Source organism: Chrysochloris asiatica, unplaced genomic scaffold, assembly GCF_000296735.1.
Source record: "Chrysochloris asiatica unplaced genomic scaffold, ChrAsi1.0 scaffold00162, whole genome shotgun sequence".
NCBI classification, from domain to species: Eukaryota; Metazoa; Chordata; class Mammalia; order Afrosoricida; family Chrysochloridae; genus Chrysochloris; species Chrysochloris asiatica.
The window spans coordinates 3,346,354-3,357,580 of NW_006408680.1; positions in this window are offsets into that span (position 1 = coordinate 3,346,354).

An 11,227-nucleotide genomic window follows, 5' to 3' on the forward strand; every position below is an offset into this window, starting at 1 on the left:
TTTTGAGCTACTGCATCCATAGGTGTAGGTCAAGTTCATCAAATTGTATTAGCTTACTCTTTTTTCCCTCTCCTTCTTCTTCTAGTTGAGCTCTGATCATCCAGTCATTGAAGCCAGGTCAAGTGGGTATTATCTGCAAGTGTGGGTGTTCTTATACACATGCCCTCTCTTCTTATCAGCTGGACGCTTCACTCTCCACTCTAGTCCTCTATGGCTATGTCACTGACTCTGGGCCCAAGCCCAGCAGATATTTTACAAATTCAAATATTTCTTTCTTCTCTCATTATTTCAAAAGATGCAATTATTAACGGTATTTTTGTTGTTGCTAATTTCCTTTGGGTTGTTTTTGATACCATAAAGCAGAGTAGAAGTGCCTCATAGAGTTTCTAGGCTGTCATATTTACAGGAGCAGATCACCAGGTCTGCTTACCTGCTTAGTCACTGGGTGGGTTCAAACCACCGACCTTTGAATTAGCAGCTCAGAGCTTACCCACTGTGCTACTAGGTTGCATAACTGTGAGAAACGTTGTCAATACCCAAATACTGCCTCCATCCCTCTTGGTTACTGGAAGGTCAGTAAAAACCCCTGACGAGGGCCTTACCCCGATGGGTTTCAGGAGGACGAACTAGGGCAGAACTGCCTTATCTCATATGAAGTCATCAATGAGTTATCACAAGTGCTTACTGACAAATGCTGAAGAAACCCAGTCTGTACTCATTTTAGCAAAAATGAGCCTTTTGTTTATTTGGTTTTGCAAAATTGAGTGCCAAACCCAGAAAACATGAGCAGATGAGCCATACCTCTATTTTGCAAAGAATTTTATCTCCTAGCTCCAGAAAGTTCCTCCTCTTGTTCCTCATTGACTCCTGTGGGGTTAACAGTCTTCTGGGATGTGGACTTTCCCTTGATGGTAGCATTCTTATTTAAAGTCCCTGCTTGTAGAACAGGTTCCCTCATTTCCCCAAATTCATTCCTCTCATCTACCTCAGATGGATGAGCTTCTGTTACTACACTCGCCAATAATTTCAATTAGCAGCTTCCTGGACCCCCTTATTCCTGAAGATGGACCATCCTAAGAATTATTTCTCACATTACCATTTCATGTGCCTTAGATAATCATGTACATTCCACACTTTTCCCTACCAAGACACAGAAGAGACCAAACCAAGGAAATTCATCAACGTATTCTTTTCCTCTTCTGCCCTCATCTATATGACATCAGGATGAGGGAGGAAGAAGAAAAGAACAAGTTGATACCAGTTAGTGTCCTTTGCCTCTTTCTTGTCATGTGGGGGAGAAGTGTGGAACGTGCATGATTATCAAAGCCTTATGAAATGGTGGCGGTGGTGGTGATGTGCCGTGGAGTCGGAACTGAATCATAGCGACCCTGTACAGGGTTTCCAAGGCTGTAAATCTTTATGGGAGCAGCTAGAGTTTCTACCATGGAACAGCTGGTAGTTTCGAACTGCTGACCTTAAGGTTCGCAGCCCAATTCATAACCACTAGGCTACCAGAGCTCTAATGCACCCTAATGTCACATGGAGTCCTGGTGTGGCACTGCGGGTTAATGGACTGGACTGCAAAGTAGGTTTGAACTGCAAGAGTGTCAGTTCTAGCTTACCAGCTGCTCCTCAGTAACCCTATACAAGGTCTCTATGGGTTGGAATTGACTCAACAGCACTTAACAATAACAACAATGTCATATACAATTTAGAAATCATTTTTTTTGGTGCCTCATAGAACATTCTCCGCAAATCTATCTTGTGCAGGAAGAACTACAAAACATGTTCTGAGGCGATATTTGCCACCTGATTTGTTGGAAATAAAAAGGTTTTTCAAAGGAATCGGGACTACTTTTATCTCAGATTATCCCTGTCCAATGCACAATTTCCTTCCAACAACTCACAACCACTTTCAAGAGTGAAATGCATTCTTCACAACCCTGTCCCTCTTCTGTTTCTGCATCATGACTGTTCTGGGGGGGTGGGGGTTGAGGGGAAGTCCAAATTCCAACATTTTATTAAGACTCATTTGTTAAGCCGTAAACAGGACAAGAAGTCCAGGTGTGACACTGTAGGATAAATACCGGGCTGCTAACTGTATAGTGGGTCGTTCAAACCCACTAGCTGCAAGGCAGCTATGAGTCAGAACCGATTCCATGGTACTTAGCAATAACACCAAGCAGGATAAAGATAAGACAAAAATAAGTTATCCATCCGGGTGAGTGAAACCATCAACATGAGGCCATGATGATGTCCAAAGGATTCATGGCCATACAGCTAGTTAAGCTCACTGGCATTGAGTTAACCCTGCCTCCTAGCAGCCCTGCGTTGTTGTTGTTAAGTACTGTGGAGTGGGTTTCAACTCATAGTGACCCTGCATAGAGTTTCCAAAACTGTAAATCTTTACGGGAGCAGAACACCTCATCTTTCTCCCACGGAACCACTGGTAGTTTCGAACTGCTAACCTTGAGGTTGGCAGCCCGACTCGCAACCACTACGCTACCAGAGAGAGAGCTCTGGTAGCGTAGTGGTTACAAATCAGGCTGCGAGTCTCAGAGTCAGCAGTTCGAAACTACCAGCTGTTCTGTGGGAGAAAGATGAGGCTTTCTGCTCCCGTAAAGATTTACTGCCTTGGAAACCCTGTACAGGGTCTCTATGAGTCGGAACCGACTCCACGGCACATAACAACAACAACAAGACTTTCCAAGGCTATAAAGCGTTCCAGAAGCAGATTGTCATAGTGTTCTCCTGGAGATTGGCCTGGTGGGTTGGAACCACCACCCTTTCAGTTAGAAACCTAGAGCTTAACTCACTGTACCACCAGGGATGCTGTGGTTATTTGTTGTTGTTGATTGCCATTGAGTTGATTCTGACTCATAGTGACCCTATATAGGGCTTCTGAGGAGCCACAAGGTGGATTTGAACCCCAGATATTAAGTTTCAAACCAACTTTGCAGTCAAGTGCTTATCCTACAGCACCACACCAGGATTGCTTGGCTAACTACACATAATGAAAAACAACAATGACAAAGGAAATCATCTCAAGATTATGATTGATGGCAAATCAATTCTTCACTCTTGCAGGCAGGACAACAGAAGTAGGGAAAGAACCATGAATGGAGCACATACATACTTTTAGGTGGATAAAAGGCTTACAGGATTGTTTCTGGGGTTTGGGTCTTCTACTCATATGGTGGCTGGGGTACGAGTCACAACAATGTGGCCCTGATTCTGATCAGCCAACACCCAAACTTCAGACAATCCAGGCTAGTTTACTGAAGGCAAGACTGCCCCTCAGCGGGCTGGTCAGGGGAGTTGTTGCTAACTGCCATAGTTGTTGTTGTTGTTAAATGCCGTTGAGTCGATTCTGATCCATAGTGAACCTGTATAGGGTTTCCAAGGAGCAGCTGGTGAGCTTGACCCTCAACCTTGAAGTTCAAATGATTTTGCAGTCTGACACATTAGCCCACAGCTATATATATATATATATAGAGAGAGAGAGAGAGAGACAGAGAGAGACAGAGACAGAGAGAGAGAGAGAGAGACAGAGAGAGAGGGAGAGACAGAGAGAGAGAGAGAGACAGAGAGAGAGAGAGACAGAGAGAGAGAGAGACAGAGAGAGAGAGAGAGAGAGAGAGAATGGTCCTGGTGTGGCACTCTGGGTTAATGCACCAGACTGCAAAGCCATTTGAACTGTAAGATTGACAATTCAAGCTCACCAACTCCTTCTCAGAAACCCTATACAAGATTGCTATGGGTTGGAACCGACTCAATAGCACTTAACAACAACAACAATATATATATAGAGAGAGTCAGTTGGTTTCAATTCATAGCAACCCTCTATAGGGTTTCTGAAGGTTCAGCTGATCTTGGGATTCTAACTGACCATGGGATCCAATGCATTATCCTATAGTGCCACACCAGGACTCAAGGGGAGTTGTAATGGCCTTTGAAACCCACTGTGCCTGACTGCAAAGCTGCTACACTGCAGCTTAAAGGTTCCAACTCCACCTACCTGACATATCTCAACAGATTCCTACTGGTCCACTGTCACACCTCTCCCCTTATCCTCATCCTATGAATTGTTATGGTTCAGCAGCCAGCATTTTTACTTAGTATGTGTGTGTTCCATTGTGATAGGCTATACAATTTGTAGGACTTTAGTTCCTCATTCCATAAAATAAAGCCTTTGTAAGAGATGGTCTCTGTGAATCATTCAAAGGAGCCTTGTTGCTGTAGAGCTGGGGAATCAAAATGCAAGTAGTTCAAACCCACCAGACACTTCAAGGGAGAAAGATATGGCAATGTGCTTCCATACAGATTTACAGCCTTGGAAACCATCTGGAACCATCCACTCCTGTGGGGTCACTATGAGTCAGAATCCAATGGCAATGGATTTTAGAAATAGTGATTCCTTCTCCACACATTCTAATGTTACTATTGTACTGACAAGGAAAGTGAACCTTCAAAAATTTAAAGTTTTAAACCAGTTGTTGGATTTAATTTGCAAACATTTGGGGAAAAGGATAGTTTTGTCTTAGTTAAGTACCTCATACTGCGAGAATTTTGTTTTAGCTCTAAAATACCACTTCCATCCCCAACCACCTGGCAAACTCCAACATGAAACATTCATCTCTGGGAGAAGCCATTTCTGTGCAGCCCAGCACAGTTCTTAGCAGATTCTTTCCAACTATTCTCTCTCTTTCAACCATGCCGCCTGCTGTTACTGAGGAGTAAGGAAGGCCATGGAACTTACCCATGCACACAATCTGCTCCTGAAGTCCATTAAGCCAAAGTTTGCATTCCGCTTTGTAAATTAGTTAAGACCTGCAGCAAAATTAACAGCATTGTTTTGTTTAATTGTCCTCATCTAGGGAACATTGGCAGCTCCCCTGGGTCACTAGAGTACTTTCCTTAGCATTGTAAATGTGTTTTTCCCTTTAGTGAAAATGGGCAGGGCTTCATTATAAGGCATTCAAATTGTACCCTACTTCAGGCTACCTGTGGATTTTTCAAGTGTAGAAAGGGCAATGTGGAGTCCTCCTTTAAATTCACTGCCACCTGCAAGTTTTCCCTTTGTTTAGTTAAGGGAAATACCTCTTGGGCAGTTATCAATTTCCTTTGGTTCAGCAAATGGTTTCTTCACTGTGAATTACTCTTTTTCAGCACTGGCTGTGCCTTATTTTCTCTCTTGTTTATAATCAGAAGTTGACTTTGCCATCCATCACTTCTTTTGTTGATTAGCTGTAGATTTCAGAGCTCATCTGGCATTATTCAAATGGACTTGCATTTTTGGTATGGAACTCACTATTGGTTGTTAGGAAAGTTCAACTCACATCAAAGACTGGCTGTTACTGCTTTGAGGACTCTCTCATTAGTCTCCTAGTATTCACACTTCCCTGCAGGTGTAGCTGCACCTGCATTTTAATTGTTCAGCATACTTGGGTGACTAGTCTATTTTGAAAGTTCTCTCCAGGAAAAGCAATTGCACCACCAGCTTGGATAATCTCTCCCATGCTTTTACAATCCTGACAACCTGGGGAAGTTCAGCATTTTCTACTCATTTAGTAAAAGGCAACAGTTTATTTCTTTCCTTACTCTCTCCAAATTACATCTCAAAAAGTGGTCAACATCTTGGTTTTTATAATGAGCCTCAGACTATTTCAAATAAAAGGTTTTCAATAGTTCTTGCCTCAGTTAAATGTCAAATAATGTGGAATAAGTATTGATTGTTTTATGTGCTTTTCTGTTGACACTCTTTGAAGACTGTTTATGCTTGATAACCACAAGGAAATTAAAGCATACAAGTAGACTCATGCTTTCTCTGCTAACAGCAAAGCAGAATAGTTGGAGTCACCAACTCCATGCTTTTCTTATTTCCCTTCATTTCCTGGGAATTCAGTTAGAACATCTCAGTTGAATCTGTAAGAAATGCTTTTCCTTACTCAAAATGAGAACTCCTCTGTAAACAATATTAGAGAAATTGAAAATGAATTCTTGCTTTCCCATCTGCAATATAAATTTATCATTTTAAAAGTTTCCTATGGAAAATCCATAGTTCCCGTGGGTGACTTGCAAATAAAATGGTGAAATAAAGAACATCGACAAAGGACCAGGATTCCAACTTTCTTAATAAAAGTATACCAACCAGAAGCTGCTTGCCTACCTTTAATGCTCAACTCTGATGTCGCTAAATGGTGGTTGCCTGCTATGAGGAAAGCCAATTACTTAGAGACAGCTTTATGGTAAAGCCAGCAAGGTTTAATGTATATCGTATATAGAGGAGACTTTGTCTGCCTCTCCCAGGAGAAAGGAACAAGAGAATTTACAGGGATTGAGGCATGAGGTAGAGATCCAAGGACTTTCAGGAGTCTCTGTATTTTGCTGCTTATTTCAAGTTGTGTTGATCTCTCTGAGGAATTTCAGAAACTTCTTTATTTCGATAAGAACCCTACAATTGGGGTTACCTATTGATTAACCTAAAGGAAAGCATGACCACATTTATCACTAATGACCTCCCTCCCCACAAGATGGAGCAGCTTTAGCCAGTTGGGCTTCAACTCTCTTCAAATTCCTTATATTGCTTCTTATGGACATGTGATGGAATTAATGTAAAAATATGTGAGAGACGTTTATTTGAAAAATCCTTATGAAGCCCATTCTTCCAATTGGTCATTCATGGACCAAGTATATTATGTAGTGTTGTGGAGAAAAAAAAAATCTAAATTTGTTGTTATTACATGCCATCCAGTCAGTTCTGACTCACAGCTACTGTTTGCACAACACAGCAAGGCACTGCCCGGAGTCACATGACTGTCTCTAAACAATGATGATAGCGTGATGGCTACTTGGCTACTGCCATGTTCTGATTAGTAAATGTCACCTTGTCCAGAGCACATTAATTGCCTGCACTACCAGGGCTCCTAAGCTAGTATAAATGATAATGAAACATAAAAATGTGTAATGCTTAAACAAAATAATATATTGAAAGTTCTATAAGACATGTATAAGTAAAACGTATGAGAAACATAGCATAAAAGTTTTAAAAATGAAAATAAATAAGAAAACCTCTAAGCCTAGAAGGGGAGACCTTAAATTGTGATGTAGAAAGTGGTACCATCTGACTTAAGAGATTTTTGTTGTTATTGTTAGATGCTGTCACGTGAGTTCTAGCTCCTATGGACCCTATGCACAACAGAAGGAAACACTCTCTGGTCTTGTGCCATACTCACAATTGAGCCCCTTGCTGTTGTCACTGTGTCAGTCCATCTCACTGGGGGCTCTTACTCTTTCTCATTAAGTTTCCACTTTACGAAGACTGGTGCCTTTCTCCAGAGACTGGTCCCTTCTGACAACATGTCCAAACTACAAGAGACAGGTCTCTCCATCCTCGCTTCTAAGGCTCATTCTGGTTCTACCTCTTCCAGGGCCGATGTTTGTTCTTCTGGCAGTCCATGGTATTTTCAATATTCTTCACTAACACCACGATTCAAATGCATCAATTATTTTCTGGTCTTCCTTATTTATTGTCCAGTTTTTACATGCATATGAGGTGATTGAAAATAACCTGGCTTTGATTAGACTCACCTTAGTTCCCAAAGGGGCATCTTCAACTGTTTTAGTTCATCATTTCTTCCTATTGCTTTTGCTATTCTGCATTCAAGAGCTAGTTTCAAGATTTCTTTTGACATACACTTTGGTCTTTTCTTATTTTCCTGTCTACTTAGTGACCTTTTGCGCTCTTCATGTATAGTGTTTCTGATGCCATACCATAACTCCTCTGATCTTTAGCCATTAATGTTCAGTGTGTCAAATCTGTTCTTGAGAAGATTTCTAAATTCAGGTGGGATATACTCAAGTTTAAATTTTGATTCTTGTTGACTTGTTTAAATTTTCTCCAGCTTCAGCTTGAACACACAGATGAACACTTTGTTGTCGGCTCCAGAGTTGGCCCCTGGCCTTGTTTTGGCTGATGACACTAAGCTTCTCTACTGTCTCATCCCACAGATATAGTCAATTCATTCCTGTGTATTCCATCTGGTGAGGTCCATGTGTATAGTCATCTTTTATCTTGTTGGTAAAAGTTATTTGCAATGAATAAGTATTGCAAAATTTTTATGTTATCTCTAGCATCATTTCTATCACCAAGGCCATACTTTCCAACTATCAATCCTTCCTCTTTGTTTCCATGTTTTTGCATTCCAATCATCAGCAATTATCAATGCATCTTGATTGCATGTTGATCAATTTCAAACTGAAAAAGTTGATTGTAGTTAGGTGTTACTGAGTCATTTCTGTAGAAATCCTACATAATGTTTCTGACTCTATAAACATTTATAGGAACAGAAAGACTCATCTTTCTCCTGAGGAGCTGCTGGTGGGCTTGCATTACTGACCTGTGATTAGCAGTTAAGTGCTTATCCTACAAAGCCACCAGCACTCTGGAAAACTTTCTAGAATTCTTTAATTTCTTTTTCTTTGGCTCTGTTGGATGGTGCCTATTTTGAGTAATAATGGTATTAACTGGTTTTCCTTGTAGGTGCATAGATAGTATCGTATCTCAGACAACACTGTATTTAAAGATAAATCTTGAAATGTTCTCATGATTATAAATGAAACACCATTCCTCTTTAATTTGTTGTTCCCAGAATAGTAAACATAATGATTGTTGGTTTCAAAGTGGTACCTGTCCATTTCAACTCACTGCTGTCTAGAATATCAATCTTTCGGCATTTCATTTTATTTTTAATAACTTCCAACTTTCCTAAGCTCATACTTGGTACATGCTATGTTACAATTATATAGGATGTTCCCAGTTGTTTCTTTTCATTTTCAATCCTGCCTATCAGTCAATGAAGATACTAAATGCTTTGTCCATATATATATTATTTCTCTATGTTTTTGCTGTAAGGTACCATTGAGTCAGTACTGACTCATAGTGACCTTATGCACAGCAGAATGAAACACTGCTCAATCCTGGGCCAACCTCACTATCGTTGCCATGCTTGAGCCCATTGATGCTGTCACTTTGCCAATCCATCTGTTATAAATATATCATTAAAGTCAACTCTATTTTGAGGAGGGAGCTCTTCCTCAGTTATAATTTGATTGTCTTCCGACCTGAGAGGCTCATCTTCTAGCACTATGTTAGATAATCTTTAATTGTTATTCATAAGGTTTTCAGGAGCTAATCCCTGGAAAGTGGGCTGCCTAGTCCTTATTGATAGTCTGTTCTTAATCTGGAAGTGCTGTTGAAACCAATCCACCCTGGGTGAGCCTGCTAGTATTGGAAATCTTGATGGTATAACTTCCAGCAACAGAGCAACACACAGCCATCACAGCACCACAAGAAGACTGATCTGTGGGTTCACTTCAGGTAGATTATGTTAAAACAATATATATGAAACTATTAATGAACTATTAAAGTAAGGAAATCAAGACTTCCAGTTAATCAGACAAGAAAGGGAATAAAATAGAAGCTTAATAGGCACAATATCTTTTTAAAAGACAGAAAAAGACCAAATTAAAATAAAGAACAGATGTGACAGATATAAAACAAATAGCTTAATAGTGGATATAAACATAATTATATCAGTAATCACTGTAAATGTAAACATTCTAAACATATTACCTTAGTTATTCAGTGCTCATATAACAGAAATCCCACAAATAGGTGACTTTAATAACGAGAAATTTATTTTCTCACAGTTGAGGCATGAAGTGTGAATTCAGGGTGAACTCTGTCTGTCGGTTCTGAGGGAAGGTCCTTATATCTTTGAGTTTCTATTCCTGGGCAACACTGTAATCTCTCTTCATTCATGTCTGATTTTCTCTCTTGTTTAATATATTTTATATCTCAAAAGAGAGTGGGTCACAATCTAACCTACAATAATCCTATCTCATTATCAAAATAAGGAAAAAAACCATTCCCAAATAGGCATATGATCACAGTTGTAGAGATTAGAATTTAGGATACATATCTTGGGAGAAATAATTTAATCAGTAACATTCTCACTTAAAATACATGTTTTTATCACATGTAAAATAATTTCAACCTTTCATATCTTCCCAAAAATCTTAACCCATCTCTAAATCCCAAATCTCATTTTCTGAAATATCTAAAACATAAATGTTTAGAACTTTTGACTTATCTTATGTTGGGCAAAATTCTTCTTAATCTGCCAATGTATGAAATCTAGACTAAATGCTATCTGTTTCCAAAGTGCAATGGTGAAACCGTCTCAAGGTAGACATTCCCACAACAAATAGGAGGAAAGGAAAGGAAAGAAACTAGCAGTCATTGGTGGTGGTGTGCTGTGGAGTCAGTTTCATCTCAAAGCGACCCTGCATAGGATTTTTGAGGCTGTAAATCTTTACAGGAGCAAAAATGCCTCACCTTTCTCCTGAGGAATGACTAGTAGTTTCGAACTGGTGGTCTTAGGGTTAGCAGCAGCCTGACTCATAATCACTGCACTGCCAGAGTCCCTTTATCAGTCACTAAGTTAGTCCAAAACCCAGCCCTAAACTTCAGCTCTTTCTTACAGACTACGCTGGTCTCCTGACTTTGGGCCAGTCCATTCTCCTAGTCCATCTGAATAGTGGCATCACTCAATCAACCAGCACTGCCTCTGTCAGCCTTGGTAGTAGTCCCATCCCAATGCTCACTCGTGAATGACAGCCCAATACTCTAGAAGTGACTTTGTCAAGATCTGCCCCTTTAAAACTTAGGGGGTTGTGACTTGACTTTTTGAAACCCAGTAGACTGTGGTTCCATCCTTCGAAATGGAGGCAGTCTTGCTTCCCAAGTTCCTTGAAACAATTCTGCTAATCTCCAAATTGCTCCTAGGGCGGTCCATTTATTTTCATGGAGGGCAATGAATGTAGCTTCTTTGGCCTGTCCCTGTCTATAGAAGTCTGAGAGAAAGACAGTTGTCATTCCTGCCATTCTTTCTCTAGCTTTTCAGTTGAAGCTGATGAGTTTTCTGCTATGGTAGTTGGTTAGACCCATCAGTCATGGGTTTAATCTCTTTAACAAAGATTGGGTAGCCATGTCATTGGTGAATGTTCTAGAACATTTATCCTTAGATTCTACAACAGAGTTTTCCAAATCTTTAAGTTTTGTTTTCATTTTACACAGTTCATTTTTAAGTCCATAGCTTCCTCTTATATTTTACTATAAGCAGCAAGAAGATGCCTCATAGCCTCTTTAAAATCTTGCTTAGAA